At 43.1% G+C, this 25541-nt stretch overlaps 1 protein-coding gene and 1 long non-coding RNA gene across 9 annotated transcripts in view; both read right to left on the minus strand.

Annotated features, from left to right (window-relative positions):
• The window catches only part of LOC139772826 (uncharacterized), a 203622-nt gene that overhangs the window by 131436 nt on the left and 46645 nt on the right, over positions 1-25541 (minus strand). The window lies entirely within an intron of this gene.
• Positions 1-25541, minus strand: part of LOC139772924 (uncharacterized) — a 101262-nt gene that overhangs the window by 44959 nt on the left and 30762 nt on the right. The window contains exon 2 of the long non-coding RNA XR_011718226.1: positions 24639-24713. This is a non-coding gene — a long non-coding RNA (uncharacterized lncRNA). The remainder of the gene's footprint in view (positions 1-24638; positions 24714-25541) is intronic.

A 25541-nucleotide genomic window follows, 5' to 3' on the forward strand; every position in this document is an offset into this window, starting at 1 on the left:
CACGAACAAAAATAAAAAACAAAATTGCGATATGCACAGGATGATATTCACGTTTAAAGAAGCGATCTCTTAATTGGACGACATTATGCACAAATGAGTTAATCCATTTTAAACAATTTTTATATTAAATTACATATACACAGAAAAGTGAAGCTGGTGATATAAAATGCTGCATTTTAAATTTGATTTATTCAAAACTGCTATCTACATACGTTATAGCTTTGCATGATGTCGTACAGTTTTTCTATCTATTTATTATAATAAATGACTAATTAAATGAGTAGATACGACATAATATCTTGTGGCTGAAAGAAATTACTACTGACATACCTCATCGAAATTTCACCTTGAACCAAGCACTCGCCTCTAATAAATAGGGCAATTGTGTTTCGATGCGTTGAAATTGCGACACAAGCGGTCCTAAATCACCGATTAAAACCAAAGCGAAATCGGTTTTGATGTCTCGTAATAGCTTCATTTATACCGCGCGATCATTGCGCGCGCCGTTTAATTATACTTTCGCTCCGAGAGGCTAGGGAGGGGGGAGACCCCCTCAAAATCCCGAGGGGCCGCCGCCGCGGCTGTTATTTCTTACTCCGACTCGGTCGAATCGCATTATCGACGGTATAAAGCGGCGATCCGTGTGAGTTTCGTTTAAGCAGCGGCTTGTCGGGGCGCGCGCACGATCGTGGGGCATCGTGACAAGCCTTGGGCGTTGATCGTCGTCGAGCAAAACCAGTTCCCGGCTCGCTCGACCTCGTGTCTCGACGCGCCGCGCCGGTACGCCCGTGTACACGTGTACACGCTCGCACGCGTGTGTGCGTACGCACCGGGGTGGTTCGCCGGCCGATGAGCTGCCCCGCAGCTTTATTTGGCTACCAGTTATTATGATAATGCCGCGCGGTGCGCGCGGACCCCCGAAAAGCAGAAAAGGGAGAGGCGCATCTTCTCCCGTGTTTTGCGTCACGCCGCTCGGCGGCCAATTTTCTGCTTGCGAGGGACAAAAACACTCTCGATCGGGAATGGCGGTTGGTGGTCTCACCGATACGTATCCGCCGAAAGAAAAAAAATCGCTTGCCTCGTGAAACCGAAAAACACTGTCGGAACAAACACGAGCGTGAGACTCATAATAACAATTAGATCTGTTTCGAAAACCATATTTTTCTCGCATCGATAAGTAGTAATAATAAGTCTCAATTTTAATTTACAATTAGCAATAACAAAACCAAGTTCTCTTATATCATACTCGTCACGAAAAGTATTCACGTATGTCTATAAAATTATGTACAAATAAAAAAAGCGTATATGAGAAACTTTGTGTTTGTATAAAGATATTAAGTATGAACAAATAATGACATAATAATTAAATAATATTATAATAATAGAATAATATATATTGAAATATGTTCAATAACCGTCTTGGATGTTTGAAACTCGGTGGTATGACAGGACCCATCCCTTATTTCATCTCTTACATGCGAAATAAGTTTGCGATTAAGCGAACTGCAATCTCGAGTCGAGGTGCATCAACGACAGCGGCTGCAATTCATCACGTTGCACCGACGAAGGCGTACGGATTAATGTTCGTGCTGTTTCAAAATGTTACTGCGTCGGTCGTCGGACAAATGAAAAATTATTCACCGACGACGTGTCAGTGCAGCGACATACGAAGGACACGCTCGGATCGCGACGACGAAGGATCCGCGGAGGCGAAGGAGACACCGAGTTCGCCGCGTAAGAATGCTCGACGACTGATTTATGACCGAAATGACCGGACAGATGCGCGCAAATTACGAGTCGTAAGTCATAATTTAGGTATCCGATTCCCCTCGACATCGAGATCGGCAATCGTGGCGTACTCCGATCCGGTCGTACGAATGACGATTATTTATAAAGTGTACGCGACGAAGTCGAGACGCGAGGAAATTGCATCTTTAAATGAGCGCCCGAGCAATTTCGCTCGCTCGAGGATACACATCTCGCCGCCTGTCGATATCTCGACAATGCGCGAGCTGTCTTTCTCTCTCCCTCTACATTGCAGTTATTATTATTGTAAGGCTTGCGTAAATCCGTATCGGAGAAGCAGAAGGAATTGAATCCGAAGTTATTGGTTTTGATATATTTATATCATTGTACAATCGAGAAAACAAGCTCCGTAAATTATGGGATGACGTAAGTTCAGCTCTCCAACGCGATTAGTTGAAAACATGACGCGGTAATTCTCTTTTTCGAATAAAAACTGTTTGAACGTATTACATCGAGGCTCTCTACATTATCTTATTTATAACTGTAGTCCTGATTGGATGTTTTCTCTCTCTCAAGCTTCTTCTCACGAATAAATTTCTGGGAAAATATCTTTCTGCTTATCAGGCAAACAAATCTTATTCATTTCATTCCTGAGCCAATGACGCTATCGAAGAGAAAGACATAAATTTTACGAGATTAATTTTTGGTACTGGAGATAAGATGTGCTTAGGCGTTCTTACGTAAGAAACACACACGCGCGGTTTGCGTGAGGAAGCTCGAACCTGTGTAATTGAGTTTTCCACGACATTCCGGCCTCGTCGATGGTACTCGGTACCAATTATCCGATTTCAATTACTCGTGAAATTCAATTTGCCGATTAAACGAAGTACGTTTTCCAAATCGAGTTTATCCGGAAAGTAGCCGGGTCTCCATTATAGTTAGAAATTCGAAACTTCGTAATTCAATTCGAGCGGGAATAAACCTTATTTAAGTAAAATGCGATATCTTCGATACTAACGTTTAATTGCTTTAATGGAGCTCGAGTACTGATCTCTTGTTCGACGATGGGGATTTGTACGCTCGGGCGCGTACGAGCGCTTGCACGAGAATAGATTATTATTCGTAAAAATAGCACCGAGAGCTAATAAAGCGGATTTAAAATCGCAGGTATCTATGAAATCAAATTATTAGGTATTATTATTTCATTCCATAAAAATGATGTTACGTCGGAATAAGAAAGCGTGCTCCTAACTCAATATCAAGAAAATTGGAGAACGCGAGTTTCGCTTTGAGACTTCTCATGTTGACACGATCCTTCGGTCCCTACTTGCGACCCCTGAATTCGTAACACGGGTCATACGTGACAGTTGCGAAGGTGAAAGGGCTCTCGTCATCTTTGTTCCGTAGCTCTATCAGAAGCACGCGATTACGAGAGCTCTCCTTCTCGTCCGCGCGAGGGAGACCGCCGTAGAATTAGGCCGAGGAGAGAGACCGTTGGGTATGCTGTCGGACGGGTTATCTTACAAATGTTCGGCCGAAACCTGCCCGGGTAGGTTACAAACGTGTTTCTGTAACGCCGAGCCCCGAATTCTCGCCTCACAAGGCGCCCATCTCTCCTCCTCCTCCTCCTCCTCCTTCTCCCTTTCTTTCTTTTTCTCTTGTCTACCTTGCGTCGACGTGATGCTCGACGACGGTCGCCCTTGCACGATCGAAAGTTTCAGGTTTTATGGAACAGCTATTGTCGGCGTGATACATGTAGAAATACGTTACGTGCATTATGCAGCCAGGGAGAGAGAGAGAGAGAGAGAGAGAGAGAAGCTTTCGAAAATTGAAGAGCAAACTAAGTCTACAATTTGTAAGCCGCACTTCAAATATAAAGTCGTAATCTAAAAAAAACTTTATTACGGACTTTTGGCAGAATCTTTCAATCGATATAATTCAATCGTACAATTCAATAAGCTATTCCACTCGGCCGGTTTCATATAAATAACATAAATAACTGGAGTAGCAACACATGAAATTCTACTCTTTAAAATCGCTTTGTTAAAAAAATATTACTCTTCAGTCACACAAGTCGCTGTATAAATATTCTCTATTCGGAAAGACACACCGGCTGAATTAATGTTCAGTTTCCCTATTCGCGATCACGTCTCGTGGCGACTCGTTCTCACCTCCCGAAGACAAAGACCGAGGCATGCGAAACAATTAGTTGTCGCGACTCCGCATTGAAGCCGCAGCTCGTCCATTGACTCGTTTCCAGACGGCCAGTTGGTATCGCGCGAGTGAGCTTGCTCGCACCAGCGGTACATGTGTATGCACGCGCGTTTTCGTGTACGTGTGCGCGCAGAGAACGAACATGCGCCCGGATATATACCGTGGTCGTTATTGACACAAAGGCCCGCGTCGCGAGACGGACTGCAATGGTGAACGGCTCGCGAGGAAAGCGTGGAATCGAGAACAATGTGCATCGCGCGGCGCCATGACCCAAATTCGAAACGGCCGGCGCGTCGCGACGCGACGAGTGGAATGAACGAATCTGCGATTTTGCTCGAAACCTTCGCTCCAATGCCATCGCCGGGATTACATTGCGATTAATCACGCGTCCCGATTTTATAGTATATAAATTATTGCTATTTTCGTGTCCGATAGGATTACTGTCAGATCCGGTCGACAATTCGGGTCTCCAACTTCGTTAGTAATCCTACACGCGTAATTGTCTCCAAAAGACTTTCAAAGTAAATGCCAGAAATACTTGCTGATTGGTAAATGGTCTGAAAATATATCCGAAAGGATTATATCATATTCTGTGAGAACAGTTACCAAATACAACGCCTACATGATGGTCACGGAAAAAAAGGCTTTGCTACTATACGGACAATTAACATTTTTTGCTGCAAGAGCTAATTAAGTTTGCTATTATTGCAAAATTAATTAGCTCTCGCAACAAAAAATGTTAGTTGTCCCATATTTAACAAATAGATTTGCTGTTGCAGCAAAACCTTTTTTTCCGTGCGTGTTATGGCGAGATTTACGGTCTGAGAATCCTCGTTGGCTTCGTGGCGAAAGAGGCACGAGAGCATAATTTATTCCGCGCGCACGAAAGGCGAGTTTCTAAAGATCAGAAACGACTTCCTCGTCCGACGAAACGGAATCCATTTAACGATCGGGTCGTTAATGATCCGTCCGCGAAACGTCCCGGCTCGCGCATAGCGAGAGAAACAGCAATGGGGATTCAGGAACAATGTTAAACCGCGGTTTAATCTACAGCCGCGGCTGACGTCAGTGGAGCCCCGGCGGCCGTAAATTTCTTTTCGAGTGCGCTGACCGGCAGCATGCCGATAAACACGGGAATGCGGAAGTGCACCGTTGCGCTTCGTCGAATACCGAAGTGAAATCAGCGTGAAAACCGCAAAGATTTTATTTAACGCCACGAAGGAACACAGTCTTTCAACGGGAATTGATTGGAATCAAACCGATCGCACTCGCGAAAATGTATTTTTTTGTTTTACCATCGCATCAGATAATTAGATATGTAGATCGATTGAAAAAAACTTATACTAAAATAACTATAATAGTTACGTATGAAACCGCTATATTTCTTAACAATAAAATTAGTACGATACTTTCTTGACGATCAATACAAAAATTGAAGTTCGTTATTATATTATCAACATCTGCGCGTTTTATCGTTATTGGAGAATATCGTTGGAGAATCGTAACAATTGCTCCGATCGATTCTATGTGACGTAATCAAAGTCTTTTTTATAGACGACCTGCACCCGTTAACGCGACGAATAGCGGAGGAATATCGGTGGAACAAAGGCACGTGCTTACGTAGCACGCGCTTTCATCAAGTAAATTGGAGTCAGTGGATGGGACTTACAACGATAACAGATGAAAACAAAAGCCCCGGGGTTTTCCGTGGAACGAAACCGCCAGTGCTCAGAGCGCGCCAGCTCGCGTATATGCACATGCGACGCCGGGAAAGTGGCACGAAAATGGGCCAACGGGCCGTTGGTAGTAAACCCAGATTGCAAACGTGCATTTATTACACTAGCGCGCGGGCGACGCGGGGTGAAACGAAGAGGCAGCACAATGAGAGCAGGAGACGCGCCATTGCCGATGCATTTTAGTACCAAGACGACAACATCGACCCGCTGCACAATACCGCACATCTACGTAAAACGGGATTTATTCTCAGCCTGTAATTATGAACGACCCCCGCATTTAGCGCATTAATACGGTTCTCCGTTTATACCACGATGAAAAACGTTATAGGATTCGCGTCGACAATTGTTGCGTCATGAAAACATTTTTATAGAGAATTAATTAATTAATCGTTAATGAGTACGTGATAACTTTCCGCAAAGATAAATTAGCGATGTAACTTTGAATTGTAACTTTAGAGATTTTTATTACATGCGTAAATCGTAAGATAAATAATTAATTAATCGTAAAATAAATACAAGATATTTTTCGACAAGACAATAATAATAATAAGAGGAACGGTATAGAAGGAGATAACGGTATGAGAGATGGAATAGTTTGAGGGACCATAACCAACTTGTAAATGGATATATAATAGCTGTTAAGTCGGATAAGCCTACACCTTGGTGTTTATCTCGCAGCTTAGGGTGGCTACGTCTGTTTGCGCCGCAAATTAGTGTTTGCCTCCGCGCACCTTTGCTTTGTCGCATAATTGTGTTTGCTATCGGACCGGCGTTAATTTCCTGGCATTACCGACCGCGCTTCGACGGTGATGCTGCGGTGCTTCTTGCGGTCGATCAAGGTGGCCGAGAATGCCGTAGTCTACCTACGGCATCTTCGAAACCGCCGGGACGGGCGATTTTAGCAGTGGCTGTCGATAGTTCGGCGCGCGCGAACACGAGATATCTTCGGATGAGCGGTATGCCGGACAATTCCGGAAGTGATTTCCTAGATTCCATTGGCGTGGCTATTAATATCTCGTGATCTTTCCATTTAAAATGAGATTTCAATCGAAAGACGTATATGTCGTGAAAAGCCAAAGCTGCAGCAAGGTTACAGGTGCTGAATATAAAAGTTTCTCGTTTACGATATCATAATTTATTAATTTTTTTTTTTTAATACTCTAAGGATGGCAATAACTTTAACCTTTAAGATAATTTAATTCGAAACTTTGCATCACTAAAATCTTATAGAAATAATAATTACAATATATATTTTAAGTCGCTCTTATTTAAAAAGTATATATATATTTTATGTCTAAAAGTTTGAATATTCGTAAATCATAGCTCACGATACATTATTAATTCATTTAGTTTTGGACTGTGTTGTTTGTTAATTACACAAAAACATTTTTTTTGCGGTTCAATACTTTTCTCTTTAAATTTACTTAACAAATCTTGATATTTTTAAGAGACTTTCTATATGTCAATACAAAGATGAGTTAACCAGAGACAGACGTCAAACTCGCTTACGGCACTGCGCGAGTCTGATGATCTTTTACACGTCAGCGCGAGTTTGCACTCGGACATACACACGTATTTCCGTCGGGATCTCTATGCGCACGGTGTTTTACCGTTACCGCAGGCTGCGGCCTCGTTTCAATGTGTCTCTCGCGGCGATACTGTGCGTATATTCGCGTACGTACGCCATTTCGCGGAATCAGGAAAGAACCGTAATGCACACGTCGCGAAGCGTCGCGCCGCGCCGCGCGCCGTCTCCATCGAAGACCGCGAAGTGACGCGCGCCGACCGCGGCACACTGCTCTCGACGTCGTCTCCGTCGCCGTCGACGCCGACGGCAATTGCTATGTCACAAACGCCGCATGCCGGCTGGCATGCCGTTAGGTTCACCGCAGGCCAATAACCCAAGCGGCTAAACTTATTTAGAATAGCTGCGCCCACACCTTCATACGAAGATCTAACGATTCTTGCGACAGTGAAACGCACGATTGACGTGTTCTCCCCTTATCTCCCGTATCGGCAGGACATCGGCGATCCTTCAAATCGAACTCTGCTAACTGACACGTCGAGATGATATGTAATTGATCAGGCCTCTTTATATACCGACATATTTTACACTCTTTTGTCTTAAGCTTTATTAATGATATTCTCTCTTTGATATTTATTGATAATTTCGGTTCATCAAAATTGTATTGGTATCAATACAAAGTTGATAATTATGTCAAAAAACGTTGTTTCGGTCATGCGATAACGAACCAACTCTGCCTGCCGACTTGTTCAGTTCGATTTACTCGCTCGACCGCATGTAGTAGCTCGTTAACGAGTAATCGTTTCGTCAATAAATTACTAGAAAGGTAAGAGTAAATATTAGCGAGAAGAAAAAATCGATATCAAATCTCTGTTAATAAAATCATGACAGAAAATTAATGCGATTTAACTAAAAATTATTTTGACTAATGTAATTAGATGTTGCTGTGCAAAATTAAATTAACTCACAAAGTGCAGAGTGATGATGGTTTCGAATAAAATAAGCTTAAAAGGCAGAGAGAGTGTGTACACGTAACTATACGTACAATTACTCTTTTAAATGTGCGATTTAATTAAACTCAGTTTTGCGCAATTTTTCCACTCATAATTTAAAAAATGTAATAATTTTGTAATAAAATTTTGCGTTGTAACGTACTCACGCCACGCAAATTCCTTCCATCGTATGATACATTATGTATAAATGTGTGCGAATAGCTGAAATTATATGCTTTGACGTTTCCTATTGCATTTATAATAAATAGGAGAGATGACCGACTTCCGGAAAATATCATTCGCATAATACACTTTCCCATCTCCGTGCCAATCTCCCGTACGTTCACAAATTTTTTCTCAATCGACTCTACGTCAATCATCTCTCGAATATCGCCACTTCCGGCTGGAGACTAACGCCAGGTTGATCGTGCACTTCCTGCACGGACGGCATTCCGATCTCACTCCTTTCGCCGACCGAATGCGCTTCAGCGAAGTTATTAACGACAAAGGAGAGAGAGTCAGCGAAGAGAGAACGAGCGACAAAGATCGCGTTTCACGACTTCTGGAAGTCTCGAGATTTCTAAATTTTCAAGCTCTTCTCATGACTATCACGGATAAGAACGTCATTTCGCAAGGAAGCCCTCCGGAGCTTCTTTTATCAGCCGCCACGGGCACATGGTTTCACCGTTAATGCGATTTTCATTGGTGACGAAGGAAAAATCCGCGATTGCTTTCGAATCCGCGTTTCGCATCGATTTCATGCCGTCCGCGCGATAAAAAGACGCGCGACGTCCTAATGAGGACTCTACACAGCTCGATTAGCATGCAAATCGATGGATCTGGAGCGAAGGATTTTTATCGCGACCTTCGCGATTCTTTCGCGTAGGCGCGAAACCATGGCTTCGCTCACCCACGTCACACGCGATAATGCAAAAACTATCTGTGGCTACCGTAAATCGTCAAGATGAATAGCTAATCATGCGCTTGTAACAAAAACACAGGTGATTAACGTTTTAGAAGAAACGTGGTGGTCTTGTTAGAAAAGATTTAAGTAAAATTCTACCTTACATGTATCATAACTTTGAACTTTTTGAACAACTTGACAGTCAGCTCAAATATCAAACTGAATTAAATTAATGTTGCGTAACGCGAAAATGTATACTTAGCGAAAAGAAAAAAGAAGTATATATATTTCTATCGAGATGACGATTAATAACGGGTTTCACTAAGCAACAAACGATTATCCGGCTCTCGCGCTTTCTCGCGTATCCTGTTAATTAGCACGTTTGTTCGATTTTCCCATACGACATTCGCCGTTGGTTCGCGCGCTCGAGTCATGATCGGGGTTTTCATTAGAAGTTTTCATACCGCGCTCCGTTCGCGTGTTCACAAAGTTGACGGACGATCAAAGAAGGCGCGAGACGTTTCAGCGCGAGAGGAGAACGACGCCGACGGAAGGAGCTAGGAAGGAAAGCGAGCGGAGAGCAGTACGAGTATAACTATATACGCCGGACAATATTATCGCGCGATACCATCTGAGATGCCTCAGCTAGGCCTCTTAGGCATGTCACATTGCAAACAGTGGACAATGAGGCTATTGTTGCTGCATAATGGCCGTTCGCTCGCGACCTTACGTGGCCTCTTCCTCCTCCTTACCTCCGTCTTCGCCGATCTCACGAACACCACCTCCGGCGCGGCTATAAATCCACTCCATTTCCTTCCTCGCCCCGCGAGATATCGAGCCGTCTTAGGATCAACGACGACCGAGGAATATATCGCCGATGAACGACGAGAATCTTCCAGCTCCGCTCGTCGACGATCGGAATTAATCTTCGGTTAATAATAACAACCTTCGCCACTCGCGCAGGGTAAATAATAAAAAAAAAGGAGATTAATTAAAGGTTAATAGCATATTTAAACATGACGGGTGAGGAACTGGAAAACCGATCGATCAAAGCGAAGACGCTTCGACTCACGCCGAATCGTCCCGACTCCTTTGTGCTGTCCTAAGAAACTTTGAGGTTTATTACGGTGCGCGTCGCGGCTTATCCAGATAATAGCACCATAATTACCATCATAATAATGGACAGTAAGTGAGCGAGGTACAGGACGGTCTTGCACGCCGGGCACGATACAAAACAGCGGCTGTGAGAACCCCCTTAGAATTCCTCGCTGATGTCTGTCAGTCACTCGTAATTTACGACGATAGCGGAACGCTCGAGCGCTGGAGGATACCTGGATACTCCAGGTGACCCTCCTCGTCAAGGTGCGGATATGTCGTACAGGCGCTTCCAAGAGAACAAAGAATTGAAAAGACAAAAGGAAAGAAATGGAATGCCGGCTGTGCTGTGTGCCCGCATAGCCCGAGCACGAAAACAAATTTCAATGACGTATGAGATGTACACGAACTATGAATAAATATAGAAGTATACTGGAAAGAGAAAAAACAGAGAGAAATGCGTCAATTCTTGACAGAGACAGATAATCGCAATTCCAAACTATAATATTTTATTCTCCGCGGAATAATATTTCTTCCACATCATTAATCGATTTTAAATGTCAACATGACGTTTTGCATGTACTCCTTTCTATATCTACACACATTATAAACTAAAAAATCTAAAACGATTACTTTTAATGTGAGGCTAAAGATCTTTTATCTCCTTTAAAAAATTTTTTTTATTGGATACATGCGATTTCTAAGCTTTACTAAATCGAATGAAATTCGATTGTTACTTTACGGGATTGACAGAGAGGTCATTAATATTTCTCCGGAAAATTTATCCGGTACGCATCAGTCTGTACATCGCAGCAGACGCTCGAAAGAGGCCGACTTGGACGAAAGTCACGCCTGGCTGCACGGCTCGTTAATAATTTGCAATCACTAATTTGCGATCATTGTCCGCACGCGATATCCGCTGCCTGGCCTGCCTCCTGCACGTGGGGTAGATAGATCGGATAGCCGGCTATCCGCTTTCAGTTGCAGTCCGCCCGGTAATTGCACGCGTACACTTATGCACCGCGCCGGGACGCTTAGGCCGCAGTACAACGTCTAATTTTCCAGTTAACTAACCAATGCAAACTCGGTTGCAGCACTATATCTCGGCACTCCGCGGGATCACTCCACGCTCGAGCACATAACTACGTACGTAATATTTGCGTAGCGATCCAGTTGCACCGCGCGCGCGGTGAAAGTACTCGATTATCCCGACCGATTCCCAGAACGTGGATCGCGCGCGTCGCGTGCGATTAGCGGGACTCTCAACCGATTTCCGCACAATGTGCTCTGTAGGAATTCCCCGCCCCTTTTACTACCCGTAATCATTAGCAATTCGTACCTATGTCTCTCTCTTTTGCCCGGATAACACTCACGAGCGTAATCGAGAATACCGATATATGGTTCGCTAAGTAATTCCTAAGTAATTTCTAAGCGGATACCTGGAGTACGCGGCCATTATTGTCACGACGCTGTCGTTCAAAAGGGGGATTAATCGAGGCACCGCGGCGTTCCCTCGCCGCGTTGATGTTATCCGTATTTACTCGACGCTAATCGAATTCTCGACAGGGCACGATAGAGCGATACGACGGTGGATATCGAGCAGCATCGCGAATGCGCGCTTCTTGGTCTTAACGTATAAAGGCGGGGACCCTCCCGACGAAGGGCTTCGTACGGCATTACTTAGGTAAGCCCGACTTGGCAAGCAGATCCCGCAGGTTACAGTTAATTGGCTTCAGTACGTTCGAGCGAGGCCCGACGTTATACACCGAGATGTATTGCATTGCACCACCGTCGCCAACGCCGACGCCGACGTCGACGCCAGCGACGCGCGTGCACTCCGAACGAAACGTGGCGTTTCGTCGTGGTCCTTCCTCCCACGAGGAGAGAACGTCCACAAATTATGGGATCAAAAGCGCAGCGAGATCGTGCGCGCGCCGAGCAATGCAGCATCAAAGGCAATCATAACGTCGTTAATCCGCTCCGATCTTCTCCGTGCTGCTTTCATCCGTGAAATTAATCCGCGATTTCATGCACCGCGATGTACTGCGCGGAGCAGATCCAATTTCGTAGCGGCAGTCATGTTTATGATCCGTTAAACCTCCATTTTATTATCGTTTATTATTTTTGCGCAGTGTGTCTCTCCAGCGTGGACCTCGCGAGACTGAGAAACTCATTCGAGATTTTAAGCGGATCACGATAAGTTATAACCACCACACTCGTTCACACGGACGTGCTCGCAAATTTCAATGACATTGATTAATGTGAAACCGATTCTTTCCTAACGACAGTCTCGGTGAATAAGTAGTTTTCAAGTTACAAGTGATTCGAGATCAAGAGCTTACCGCGAGGCAAATTTCCGCGGTAAGAATCGATCAGTGCTTCGAACTTTGCTTTTACTTCTCGCCTTTAATTTTACGACCGAGTAAAAGAACAGTTATTGTTAGCTACCAGCGTTGATAGCTTCACCTCGGGATCCCGATATACGATAAGTGTAAACGATCGTTAAATATCGTAGAAAGCGATACTCGAGATGTACACGGGAACGAAGGATCATGAGAAAATGATTACCTCCTTTCATAAGTCACTAATATTGCGCCACGTGGGTACATTACGTTAGAGACTCGCCACGTCGTGACCGATCGTCATCGGTACATCGCGCCGCGATGGAAACGATCATGATGAAAGAATCACGAGAGAAGAGATGTCATTCGACATTAACGTCTATATGGCTTGTTTCGCAGAAACGTCATCCGTCTCGGCAGTCTCCTGGATTTTTATCGCTATCGTTACGATCGTCGATAAAGTCGATTTATTGAACTTATTCGAGGATTACACACATCTTTGATCGCGCGGCCATTAACACCGATCGTAAAGTATCAAAAGATTCGATAGCTATCGCTCTTTCTCTTCAAAAGTGGCGCAATCTAAAAAATCACGTTTAAATTAAGGCTATTTCAATTATCATAGCTTTAAAATATGTTGATAAATGGTTCCATAAGCAATCTGATTTATATTTATGTTACTAAATTTTATATTACTAAATATTCAAACATTTTGATACACAATAAGATATATATAATCAAGAAAACATAAATTTTTCACTTTATGACTTTTGTAAAAGCGTAATATAATATAACGAAGAACAGCAAAAAATGTTTAAATACACTTTTACCTCGAAGACCTCTCCGCCTAGAATTTTTTATTAGCAAATAAATTCAGGAGATATTCAAATATAAGTAAAAAGCTAGTCAGAGAGAAAAATCTGAATATCCTATGAACAAAAGCGTATAATCGATATATCAAAAAAACGTAAGATAAATATGGAATAGAATTATACGCGGCGCTTTAAAACAAACGTCGAATTACGGGAGAACGAGCCAAATTTCCGTAGCGCCGTAGCCGCAGATAAAATCGTCCGGATCCCGGAACGGCCTCGAATGAACAAATAAAGGATGATAACGGCGAGATGGGTGCCAGGTGTGCTCCTTGCCGATAAAATATTCGATGCAGAAAAGCGCGGCGGGCGGCGTTACTGGGGGCGTGATTTTACCGCGGACGCATAACGACGGCGTCGGTGATATATACTGGCGATCCTCCACGGACGTGCATTTCTGAACGAATACGCCGCTCGCGCGCGCGGGGAAACAATATTGCCGTTTTACTGTTATTGCAATGGCGCATCGCCGCGCTGCTAAAACGCACAATGCCGACCGCGTCTCTTGCGCTCGCGTGTTTATACCCGGCATCCGTGAATACCTTCACCTTTCTCCTAGGTTTTTCTTTTAGAACAAACGCGTCTAAATACTCCAGTTTCATGACAGCTTGTGATTTAAAGAAAGCGGTGAGTCTGTCTCGTATGTATTTTCATTTAATTAATAAACTATTTAATAAATATACATTTTTACTGTGAAATTTATATTAAAGTATTAAAAAACTGCTATGTCATTGTCTAGATGAAGGAAGTACACTATGCAGTTCTTCTATTATAAGAAGATGATGTAATCACATTGCGATTATTGTTAAAATTGAAGCATTGAGCAAATACATTTGTATTAATACAGCAAAACCGTCAAATTATCAAATACGAATACTATTTTCCGAATTACAGACAATTATATAATGCACGGATATGTGCATTCTTTCTAGATGCGAAACACAGACGTTTACGACGTCCACGCGCAGTTAACCGTCAATGGAGGAGGTTCCACCCTCTTCGTGCCATCTTTACGTTATTGCCAAATGTTCGACCGCCCTCACCGTTCTCGCGATGATTTTCAATAGAACCTTCGGGCCGATACGATACCGCCCGGCCATTGTCTCGGAGCGCCACGCTTCGAAGGCGCTCTTCGCCGAAGAGGAACGGACGTGGATAATAGCGGCGCAAGGCTAGATAAGAATACGATCGATAGCATTGTCTCCGCGAGAGCGCGAGCTAGCTAGCCTTCGGATAGACGGTCATATCGCGTGAAACGAGATATAGCGTTCGAGAGAGAACCGACGTGCATCCCTTTTTCCCGGTTTTATCTCCGAAGGGAGAAACGTTCGGCAGATATTTGTTTGCGATTTGCAATTTATGATTCACGACTGTAACATTTCTATACGGCAAGTTATCCTTCCTCCATCATTTTTCTAACGGTCTGCTCTAGTATGCCACTTGCCGTTAACTTAACGTTTTAATAAATACCGATGAATTTTCATTTGACTATACATCGTATAAAAATAGAAATGACGCGTGCGTTATCGATACACTCGTCATGCAGTATTGGTTTCAACCGACGAATGTTGTTTTTGCAAAACGTGTTACCGCGCTGTAATTTATTCGCGCAAAAGAAGCGAAGCGTAAACCGCTCTGGATGAATAAGTGGCTGCGGCGCACGAACATTGTTGTATTGATCACTTGGACAGAAACTAGGTTAACATGGCCCGTCCACCCTCCTCTTCTAACCCTCCTCCCATTCCATTTATCATCAATCCGCCCTCCTACAAATCCGAGTAACCGATTCGTCAACTTGATATACCAAAAGTTCTCTACTAAGCGCATTTACGGAACCTAACGTTTCGAGGCATTAAAGAGCTCATCGTGCGATTAATTATCGTCATCTCGTCGTAGTACACTTTTAACGAATCTGCAACCTTACCGAGTGGCGCAAAATATAACGCCAATAATCCAATAAATTTTTTAACGCTCCGACGTATCGTGTAGATACGTATCATGTAGATAAAATTTTCACATCGCGATATCCATTCTGCAGCATCCATTCCGATAACGATGTCCGTAATCGTTAAAATGTTTCCACGAAGAACATGCAAAAAATAACAAATTACCGTGACGAGTGACATTTCGTATTTGGAAACGCGTATGGAATTGCCGTACTCGTAACTTCGGGAAGTGATTATTTCGTCCGCGCGTGTCTCGCGTGTAAATCCGACGGAATTAATCGCCCCGCGAACGCCGTTTGTCTTCTCCGCTGGGAAAAACGACCGGATGATAAATTCGGCTATCGTAATCGGATCGGTCACGGTCCATGAGAACGGCTCGCGGTACTTTATGGCCCTGGCGGAAAATACTTATGAATTCGTCGGTGGGAGATTTCCGCTTGGCCCCCTTAAAGTGTCATTACCGTACCGACGAGTTTGCCAGGATCGTAATAAAGAGAGGAAAGTGTGAAAGAGAGCGGTAACGGGAGCAAAACGGCGTTACCGGAGAGCCGCGGCGCGTGGTCGCGTAAATTCGCATTACCGGGATCCCATTGCGCAAAATTGCCTCCCCCATAAAAGCGTAGCGAGCTGTGTCAACCATCGAGATATAGAATCCCGGAACGAGCGGCGCCAATATCACCGGAGATCAGAATGATAAAGTCCATCGTGTCTTTCGGGGAAATAAAGCGCGACGGAATTGAAAGATCTCGATCGGGGCATATTTATGAGAATCGAATATCGATAATTTTATTGGCAGAATGTCTAAAATTTTAATAATCGAGTCTTTCAATAATCCGAAAAAATACAGGTTAAAATATCTTTTTTTTATGCTTTTAATGTAAAATGTAAATATATAAAATTTACCTTTAAATATGTTAATGTATATTTATTAATATATATAACATAATATTAACATTAAAATTTTTTTTTCTAAAGAGATTTCTTCAGCGAATTTTCTATTTCGTTGAATTTCCCTTCTCTTGAATTTATTCTAAAATATACGAAAACTCTCGAAGTAAATATCTCGATGGTACGAGTGTGCAACATTCGCTGAATATGCTATTTAAATTCAGAGAAGCGTCTCTGGCGACGAGACGCTTTATCCAATTTGCAATCTAGTCTAGCATAGCTCACGATGAACGTGGCATTAATGCCGCCAGCTGATCCGATTTAAAATTCATTATCCGTCGATAAAGCCTCAGACCATTATTTCATTTGCGCGAGATTAACGGGCGCACTCAGTTGGGCAAACACACCGATCGATGAGATTACGCGAGTGCGCATTCCGGAATCTAATAAATTAGCGACGCCGCACTCGCTTATCCGTCGTAATTCCATTTTTTAACTCGACGAACTATTCCGTATCGTGGCGAATACAGGTTGCCCTAGATAAATTGGAATTTGTTACGTTCCCAATTTTTACAGTGCGTGTTCTCTGTAATTCGAAAATCGTAATTTGACCAAAATTATCACAACCAATAGTATTTCGTTAAGTGGTTTCTAAATATGGAATTATAATCTGGGAATAATTTATGAGCATTTACAAAAACAATGCTAATCCAAAACATTAATCATTTGCAAATGATAAATATTTGCAATAGAAATATCGCACAATCAATATATTTGTCATCTGTGAGTTTAAAACGTTCAATATCGTCTCAATCTTTAAGTGCTCGCAAGATGTTCCAATAATATTTTATCTTCAGGATCGCCGTCAATTATCACAGAATTCGCCATGAAATTCGTGAGCAAAAAGCCACGCGGTGAAGGCATTGCGAGTCATCTCCGCGGACGTTTTATGGGGTTATAGGGGCTTCTCTTTGGTTAGGGGCGGAAGAACGAGAGGGTGACTCCGTCGCGAGGAAGTTATTGATTCCCTTGGCTTGGGCCGAGCGCGAGAAGAAGAGATGAGAACGGAGGCGTGGGCGAGACCTGGCATGAGTTCATTGCAGTTTCAGTCAAAGTCTTTCTCTCTCTCTTTTTCTTTCTCTTCCATCTATTCTTCTCTCTTTCGCTCGTTTTCTCGCGTAGAACTATACGCGGTGAAATCGTGGAAAGCTAAGATACATAGAAATAATCCCGAAATCATCTAATAAACGGAATATCTCGATTGGAACAGTTGACTTTCGGAATAGTCAGATTTTGTCGATCCTCAAAATTCGCGTTTTTTCATCGAACTCTGCTATTCTCCAAGTCGAATAAACGCGAATTAAATCAGCCGATGGGTGCGGGTGCGGAAAGAATTCTCGCGGGAGAATCTCACGCGACGTGCAAAAATCTCTGAATCGTCGCGGGGATAAAAAAAACGCCCGAGCGAAATCCCACGTCGTCGTTTTCCACCGTATGCGCGCGGAGACCGGAGCTGGAAACACGGAAGCGAAGAGAACGGGGGGACGCGTCACAATTTCACCCCCTTTTACCCATGCCTCCCCTTTATGAATTCCGAGAGCAGCTCGGGTGGGACGACGCGACCAGTTTGCGGTTATGCGAAAGCTGAGTCAAGCGCGATCGGAATTACGCTCGGGCGGCGGGCGGCGGACGGCGATAAAGCGGCGATACAGGAATTGCACTTTCCGAAACTGCAGCATCCAGTATCTCTCTCTCTCTCGCTCTCTCCCTTTCTCTCTACCTCCATCCCTCTCTTTCTGTCCCCCTTTTTGGGCTGCCATTCGCTCGCTCGCTCGCTCGCTCGACGGCGCAGTCAATTCAACCGCCGCTAAAAGAGCCCGGATATATGCGCGACCGCGGCGCGGCGCGGCGCGGCAGCGGGTAAGAAGGGGACGGGGATGAGAGAATCGGGGGATGAGCCTTCGCTGTTTTCGTATTCTGGCATCGATCCCGCGCCCACCGCACCACCACGAGCTCTCTCGCCTACCCCGGTGGGATATGACAAGAGCGCTCTTGTCGCATTTCCCGCTGAATACCCGGAGATAAAGGATTACGCGCAACGATCTTTCATTCGCGAGCGCTTGCACACCGAGTTTTACAGGATTGGCGAAATTACGATATCGACCGCCGTATCAATCAGCATTAATCCCATGAGCTCGTAATAACGCTTTATCGCGCAATGAAGCGTTCGATTTTTTTGAGCCTATTTTTTATTTTATATTACTCTTCTAATACTGCCGCATCATTCTACAATTTCTTTCATCATTTACAAAAGATCCGTGAATTTGGGTGATTGAAAACGTGATGTTTTTTTCTGTCATATTGTAGACTCACATTTCGTTATGGGATTAGAACGATTGATGTAGATTTACGATTGAAGCCGACTTTACCTTCCCTAAAACGGCAGTGTATATATAGTATACAAACACGACAGATACAGGCATTTCCCTTCCTGCCCTCGTTTCACCTCGTCTCAGCGAACATATCCACGTCCCCGGAACTTAAGGTTTATCGACGAGGTTCCCTGGTTTCGGTTGGAGGGTATGCTTTCGAGCCCAAAGGGAAAAGGAGATAAGCACGGCCTGTTTACAACCACCCTTCACAAAGGAACGATCACGGACTGAGATTCCCGTAGCGATATTTCTATCGACGGGGCCGATGTAATATCGTGAACGACAACGAAGACGACGACGACGACGACGACGACGACGACGACGACGCTCCAGATCGTCAGTAAAAGTTTTTTTCCGTCGTTGCTCACCGCGCCACGTCAGAATATTCTATTTTAAGAGTGTCGCTGCTGCTTTATATCGCTTAGATGCTGAATTTATAAAGAGAAACGACGGCGAGTTTTTCGCGCGAACTTGTTTGCCGTGCAAACTATAAACGACGACGGAGGAGGATTCCCGTAAAGCGGAGTAACGCTTTATCGGGCCTCGGATAACACGACGATTACCACGACACCGATGGAAAGGAATGCCGCAGATCTTTTCTCATTATACCTACCGAAAGCTGGGAAATACAATTCGCGATTGCCAAGAATTATTATCGCTGAAATATAAAACCCGGAGGATTTAAGAGAAATTAGATTGCAAAAGGAACGCGGTAATGCTGGGCATCACGTTCGTAGAAAATTCCATTTAATTGGAACATTTAGATGATCGCATTTACGATATTTTTGTCGGATAAAAAAAAGAAAGAGCAGTTTGAATATTATTTCATAATTGGAAACGTAGATCGTTATCGTCCTATTTTCATCAGCGTCGCTTAAACGATGCGCGAAGCTCTCGAGGAGCCGTCTTTTAAATTTAAACGAGATTTAAATCCCTTGCAAGCTCCGGCATTGAATTTAAGATGGAGATTTACATCTCCACCGCACACTTTATAAGCGCTATTATAATCTAAGAACTGTAAACGACGAAATTATAAAGTGAATTATCTCTACGCACGTGAAAGACATCGTTCGATGTTGTAAATATTAATAATTTATTCTTGTCTACGTAAACGTGCAATAAGCGACACGTTTTCGGCCTGATGGATAAGTCGATCAATGTTGACCATTTCATTATTATATACCCATTCGATTAAAAACTGCTATTGTTATCCTTGGCAATAGTTTTCGAGACCCTACCTATCCTACGGTCGATACACAACGAAACGAGCCGCCTTTCTTTGCCGGAACAAGCTACTTACTCACGATGAAATTGAATTTACGAAGAAAAAGCCCGGCTTCGCCCGCGACTTTCAGGAGGATGGGCCGGGAGGGTAATTGAGGGTATAAATATTACCATTTTTAATGAACCACCTTTCACGGCCTCTTCCTCGACGCGAAATTAATTCTCAATCAATTAAGCTCGGACGAGATTTTCATCGCGATATTTCCATCGTGCCCGACGTAATTACGTGACCCGACAATATCCACAGTCACCGACAAGTTCCGCCCAATAAAAGAAAAAATAAAAAAAAGAACAAAAAATAATATTGAAACATGATTTACGAGGAGGAAGTCGAGCCCGCAATTTGCGAACGAGGCTAATGAGATGCGCTAACGTCATTTTCCACGTCTAGGCACCGTTCCGAACCAATCGAGATTCAATAGCGTTGAAAAAGAGAAAGATTTCTAATCCGAGATCAACCTGGTATTTTTCCTAGAAACTTTCGGAATCCTTCAACGACGCAATTTTACATCGCAATTTAGCTTTACGCATAATGTTCCACATAGCGCACATTAAAAAATAGTATTTTTTGTAGCTTGGTATTTTCCAGCTTGATCTATATTTAAATAGAATTAAGTATTTAAATGATCAATTAACTTATATAGATTGAATTAATTGTTTTATCTCCTAGTTAAATAATACAATTATAAACAAAAAGAAGCATTTATAGCAAAATTAACTCGCAATTATTACTAATAGTACCAATAACAATTATTACATATAATTAGTAATAACGAAAAAAGCAAATTTGTTATTAGCAATATTAGCGAAGGAAAATAATCGGCTTTTAATGCAAATATTAACATTTTTAATCAAACTTTTTTTCTCCGCGCTGCGCCACTTAAATCCGAATCCAAAATGAATCTTCAAGCAATTCGAGCCAATAAAGATGGTCTCGTTGAAGTGGATTCACGTCTCCCGGGGCCATCCAATTTCATTGTTGATTTTACCTTTTCACCTCTGCTCAGCGACTCTGCTGCTTCTTCTTCGTCTTCTTCGCATTCGCCCTTACCATCTTCTCCAGTCGCCGTGGAGGCCAAACCACTCGAGATACGCTACTAACCCTAATACTATTACCACCATCCCCCCGCCGAGAGAGAATCTGCGGCTGAGTGTCCTCGATTCCAGCAACAACCATTTGCAGGTTTCCCTTATCCCGGAGAATCGCGAGGGAATATCGCGGCGCAGTCTCTTCTCGCCAGAAACTTTAAAACGCTCTCATTTCACTGAATAACGCAAAAAATCTTACGGTCAAATCTGTTTCATTTCCACTGGAAGTCTACTTCACTTAACGGAATGTAATTACTCGTGTTTCCGACGATTCATCCATTTCAACGAAGACTTATTCACAATCGAAAGATATAAAACTCTCTCCCCTCACTCATGCATTTCTTAAATTTAAACGATTATATTATATAATTTTAAAAATATAATTTTATTATTATATAAAAAACTCCATCTTTTCCAATCTAATCGTGATTCAATAGATAAGATTATTATATAACGCAACTTTAAGAATACCTGTACATTACGTGTATTTTCAAAATTCAGATAAGAGAGAAGAGTATCGAAGAAACACGATATTTCGTTTTACGAACGTTTGTCAAGCCCATGAAAGTGCATTATATGTCGCACACAGCGTGTTACACGTAATAAAGATTAGGCGACGTTGCTCAACATCGGGTTATCGACCCGACGCCAAGCAGTATGATTTACTCGCAGCAAAGAACGTAGATAACGCGTCGTGACGATTTTATCCCTTTCGAAACGTAAGAAAGAAAACGTTCTTACCAATAACGCGATGTAAAACGCGACTCACGTTACTCCGCTAACAGTTGATCGTCCGACGCGACCGGCTATAAATTATATCGAGAAAAATCGACTCCCTCGTATCTGTATCAGGCGCGTCCGGCGCTCGACTGCTTTTCATCCTGAGCAGCCAGGAACCAGTCGAACCAGTATCTCGGAATCGATACAGCCGAGAAGAAACAATGGAAGCTGCGGAGAACCACAGCGGGGAGGAGATGAAAACTCCTCGGACGGTTCGTGGAGGAACAGAGGATAATTGCGTTAAATAATCGACCGTGCGCTGACGGGAGAAAGAGAGACCGAGCGGGATAAACGGCGCCATCCCGTGTATATATATATACATATATACACCCCAAGTCTACCTAAAACAGATCTAACACGGAGACAATGAGGGTGCCAACGGGCTACGTTTCCTCCATTGTGCTCTGTTAATTAAAGGCTCCGGCAATTACCGCGACGCAACTGTTTCTTTCACTGCTCGTAAGATGCTTACCGCCCCGCCCGGTTCTTCTCACCCCCGTTCCTCTTTTGTCCTTCTCCGGATTCTGCGAAAAGCCATTCGCGAAATACCGTGACGCGCGTTACATCTCGCACCGGTCTTTATTCGCATGAAAGCGTCATTTTAATGGCGTAAATGTAAATTGAGTTTTTAAAAATTTTGAGGTATTTCTCGTATCGTAAAAGGTAAATAAATGATAAAATTTAAATAAAATATAATTGTTTTTGCAAAAGTCAAACTCTTAACTTAAAAAAGCTTTATCAAAAATAATATTTTCTAAATTTATATGTTTTAATTAACTTAATAACTTCTATAAAAATATCTGAAAAATAATATAAGAGGTCCAACGTAAAAATATTAATATGCTTTTATGATGAAACAAACCCGGGTAATATAATTTCTCCGGGAAATGTGTAAAATCATATTTCACAAAAACAATAAATCATCATAATATCCTGAAAATCAATCGTAACAGAACGGCAATCTACGTTTGTATAAGCATGTTCTTTAATTACATCGCTGCAGTATCGAATCTGTTGTAATTATCAAACCGGATAATTGTTAAATATGTGATGATATATTAATAGCATAATGCCAAAAACATTACAGCTAGTATAACGCGATAATATTAATTATCAGGTAATGGTCATGCTACAGCGTTAATTTACCTGTGTAGCGCGAAACATTAAATTTCAGCAAAACTCAATATGAATGTCCATAGGTATTACTTAACTTCGTCCGCAAATATAGCTTTGATCCAATCGTGGTCGATCAAACAATTAGTAGTGACAAATAAACGCGAGCGCTGTTGTTCGTGCCCGGTTCTCGTCCGCCGCGCACCCCAATTTTAGTACGCGAAATTAAATTTGTCGTTCTCGGTATCGAATAATCAATGCGTCATTCAATCCTTCGAGAAAAAAAGACCTCTCCCTTCGCTTTTATACCGCATAGACTAAAGGGACATGGCTCGTCGTGCGTCATAATTTTTCTAGACGTTTATCTTAGCTCGAAAAGAACCCCGTCATATTTCACCACCCTCTGAAGACCGGGGAAAACTATGGAACGTTATCGGCCGAGGGAGCGCGTCAAAAATACATTCGGCGGACCACACGAAGAGAGAGAGAGAGAGAGAGAGAGAGAGGAGAGAGAGAGAGAGAGAGAGAGAGAGAGAGAGAGAGAGAAACCGAGAGGATAGATGGACGTCTCTTAGAGGGATTTGGTAAAGATGAAAAGGCGAGGCCGAAGGCGAAACAGGCGAATCAGGAATGATGTTGCACGCAATCTTATTCCCGGGGGGAATCTCTCGTGAGAATAGAGATAAGACACGAAGCGCCACGTAGGTAGGTAGGTGTCGAATGATTTGCATACAAAAGAACGAAACAAGGTAAAGAGACTGGAAGAAGCTCGAGTCTGCGAGCCGCGCCGCGGTCGATATAAAGCGAAATCTTCATTCCGGGAAAGGTCGCTGCATCGTATTACTACGCGTAATATAAAATGCAGGAAGAACGAGTACAGGCTAAGCGAGATTGCGTAAACACGTGGAAGAAACACTCTCGACTGACTTCAAGATGCAACAACCGTTCTCGACGCGAGGCTGATCTTGTAATGTAAAACTGCAGAAATTGAAACAAAGAGAAAATAAAATTTCGGCTGATATCATTCTCAGACACTGCATTAAAGACAATTCAAAGATGCAGACTTTTGGAATTCTCGCTACGCGTTCTAAACCAAAAGACGGCCTACCGTGCAGCTAGCGTTTCAGAAATAAGTTTGAGGCAGAAGAGAAAACCGTTTGATTGAAGCATCGTTTTAAACCGGTTGCGATATTAGGCCCGACAGAATCGTGTGTGGAAGTCTCGACGATAAGTGAACATCTATCTCGATAAGTAGACATTGACGGGGTGTAGGTAACTCGAAAATTGGCTCGCATGCGAAATGATTACATTGTGCAGCGCTGCAAGTGACCCGGTTTCGCTAATCACGCTGCGGACAATGAGATTGCGTAGAGCCAAGCGTGACCACAGTCTTCGCGCGTGTGTGTGTATGTGTATGTGTATGTGTGTGTGTGTGTGTGTGTGTGTGTGTGTGCGTGTACCTGCGCGCACAAGCGCGCAATATGTGTCAATTGAAACGGCTTTATTGTTATTAGACGCGTCGGCACGCTCTTGGCGAGGACTACATCACGAGATAACGAGACGAGAGCTCGATAAGAGGAACGATTGTTCATCGCGGTTCAAGCGAGCACGACTCATGAATATTAAAGTAAATCTGTATTCACCGCGAAAACCGCAGCCAGATTTGCGATAAGAACTTACTGCGAAGCTGCGCCTGATTGCGCTGACAATCTGGGCTAACAATCGGCCATTCCTCGCTAGATATTACGGCCTTACCTGTAACATAAGCGGAGAAAGAAAATTAGTTGATTCCTGGATTTGATTAAATTATTAGTTTTATTTTTACACAAGAAGTTGGAACCGATAAATTACGAATTCTACATAAAATATGCTTAAAATCGACGTCACTTTAAAAAATGTAACAGTATTTAAGTCAGTAACATACACATGCGTTATTAATATATAAATTATGTAAGTGACAATTACGTCGTTAAATTATTCTGAGTGTGATGTAAAAGTAGCTTGTTTCTTTTATGTCTAAGGGCAATACATCGAGCGCAGCGTGTATTAAGTGAGCGTTACTGTACGCATCTTTAGACGGAGAAGACGGAGAAAGAAAAAAAAGCGAGAGGAATCGACACTGTCTGGCTCGTGATATCTGTCTCCTTCCCGGCCAGAGCGCTTTTTCCCACGGAATCGTTTGTCTGGCAGACATGCGCCAGGGACATTTTGAAAAGCGCGTTCGACGGCACACAATGGACGAACGCGCTCGCCATAGCAGAAGCCGTGCTTTTGCCGGTTTGTTCACCTCTCGCCCTTCCATTTCCTGCCTACTTCTTCCCCTTCTGATTCGCCAGGTAAACAGCCGCATGAGGGATACGCACGATCGCTTGCACTCGACTCGCTTTTCACGCACACCCCCGCTGAGAAAAAACTTTTTATGTGCAAGGTTTGCACGCGAGTGAGACCAGTGGCGTATTTCAAAGACCCATTGTTATGGATCTCATTCCAAAATTTATATAATAGTCCTCAAGATCGAATTTTGAATTATGCAAACAGAATTCTCTTTAAAACAAAACACGAAAATCGACATCTATCCGTTTA

The sequence above is a fragment of the Temnothorax nylanderi genome, unplaced genomic scaffold, assembly GCF_030848795.1.
Source record: "Temnothorax nylanderi isolate EJ_2023f unplaced genomic scaffold, tnyl_v1.0 TNYL_tig0054_pilon, whole genome shotgun sequence".
In the NCBI taxonomy this organism is placed as follows: Eukaryota; Metazoa; Arthropoda; class Insecta; order Hymenoptera; family Formicidae; genus Temnothorax; species Temnothorax nylanderi.